At 48.0% G+C, this 1,956-nt stretch overlaps 1 pseudogene; it reads right to left on the bottom strand.

The window, feature by feature from the left end:
- Positions 1 to 278: 278 nt before the first annotated feature.
- On the bottom strand, positions 279 to 1,095 carry LOC102471002 (prohibitin pseudogene; annotated as a pseudogene).
- Between the last annotated feature and the right edge of the window lie 861 nt (positions 1,096 to 1,956).

Below are 1,956 nucleotides of genomic sequence, written 5' to 3'. Positions count from 1 at the left end.
CCAATGTTTCTCCCAGAGTTTCCCCAGTGTTTTCCAGGAGCAGTTTTATAGTTTGAGGTTTTAGATTTAGATCTTTGATCCACCTTGACTTGATTTTTGTCAGAGGTGAGAGGTAGGGATTCAAATTCTCATTTTTTTTTGAGATCTTAAGTGATTTTACTTTTATTTCCTTCACTTTAAGGCAATCATAAAATGGCACAGTGATTTCTCGGGTGGGGGTGGAAGGACGTTGTGTCGAGAACCAAGGGCGCTGTGGCCCACCAGCCATGCGGGTGGCCTCACTGGGGCAGCTGGAGGAGCACGGACTGCCCCGACGGCAGGTAGGTGATGTTCTGAGAGTGCGAGAGCTGGTATGCAATGTCCTCCGTGGCCTCCAGCTTGCGCAGCTCGATGAGACCGTCGCCCGTTGTGGCCAGCGAGTTGGTAATGAGCTCGGTTGCCTTGAGTCGCCCTCGGTAGAGATGATGGTGGCCTTCTTCTGCTGCTTGGGCTTTTCCACTACAAATCTGGCCCTCTCCGCTTGCTGCTGAGCCACCTGTTTGGCTTCCGCTGCTTCTGTGAACTCCTTTCAAAGGTCAGATGCGTCAAGGACACGTCATCCAGGATGAGTCCAATGGTTGCTGCTCGTTCCGTAAGGTCATCGCTCACCTGTCTAGAGACCAGCTCCCTCTGGGTGATGAGTTCTCCGCATCGAAGCGAGCCACCATGGACTTGAGGATCTCGGTAGTGATGGATGGCAGCACATGCTCATCATAGTCCTCACCAATGCTGGTGAAGATGCGAGGAAGCTGGCTGGCCATGGGCCGGAAAAGGTTGCACAGCATGATGTTGACATTCTGTAAATCTTTGCTGCCAGTGATGACCGGCATGATACACAGCCAAGAGTGGCAGTCAAAGATAATTGGCTTCTGTACCCAAGGGATAAAGAAAGTGAGTCCCTTCCCTGACCACAATGTCCTGTACTCCACGGAATCAGTCAAAGATGACGGCTCTGTGCCCTGAATCCACATTATATAAGGCAGAGTTCACCATGCCCCCCGCAACAGCTAAGGCCAGGTGGAACTTGCCGATGGACTCAAACACTTTGGCAACCATACTTCCTTCTTGTTGTACCCACTCACACCTGCTTCCACTCTTACCTCCACATCTCAGATTCACCTTTCTGCAAGTGGAAATCCAGTTTTTCCAGCACCATTTGCTGAAGAGGTTTTCCTTTTCCCACTGGATTGACTGATACTCCTTGTCAAAAATCAGTTGACTCGGAACCAGCTGTTAGCATAATGGCTATGTGGCTGGACTCCCACGTAGTCGACCGCGGTTCGTGTCCCGGACCCGGTGGCTTAAAACTCACGCCGGGTGCATGTGCATACGTGCCCAGGATCCCGAGAGGAGAATGGAGGAGAAGGGACTGCGGCGTGACCATCCCCCCTGTGGGGTGATTTCTCACTTTCTGTCTCTAATGTCTCTCTCTGTCTGTCTGGCAAGCCACGCGCCCTATAGCGAAAATCTCTCAAAAAAATTTAAAAAATCAGTTGACTGTATGTTTGGGCATTTATTTCTGGGGACTCTATTCTGTTCCATTGGTCCATATGTCTGTTTCTGTGCCAGTACCATACTGTTTTGATGATCAAAGCTTTGTAGTATATTTTTGGGTCAGGGAGTGAGATGTCGCCCACTCCACTCTTCTTGTGCAGAATTGCTTTGGCAATATGGGGTCTTTTATGACTGCAGACAAACTTAATGATTCTTTCCTAGATTTGTGAAGAATGTGTCTGGTCCTTTGATTGGCATTGCATTAAATAGGTAGATTAATTTGGGTAGAATTGCCATTTTGATTATATTAATTCTTCCAATCAAGAAACATGGGATGTCCTTCCACTTTTTTGTGTCATTTTGCATTTATTTTTTTATCTTCTCATAGTTTTCCTTCTGGAGGTCTTTAACTTCTTTGGTTAG

The sequence above is a fragment of the Tupaia chinensis genome, unplaced genomic scaffold, assembly GCF_000334495.1.
Source record: "Tupaia chinensis unplaced genomic scaffold, TupChi_1.0 Scaffold000357_1, whole genome shotgun sequence".
NCBI lineage: Eukaryota > Metazoa > Chordata > Mammalia > Scandentia > Tupaiidae > Tupaia > Tupaia belangeri.
The sequence above is the reverse complement of the archived record's forward strand: the minus strand, read 5'-3'. Positions and strand labels throughout refer to the sequence as shown.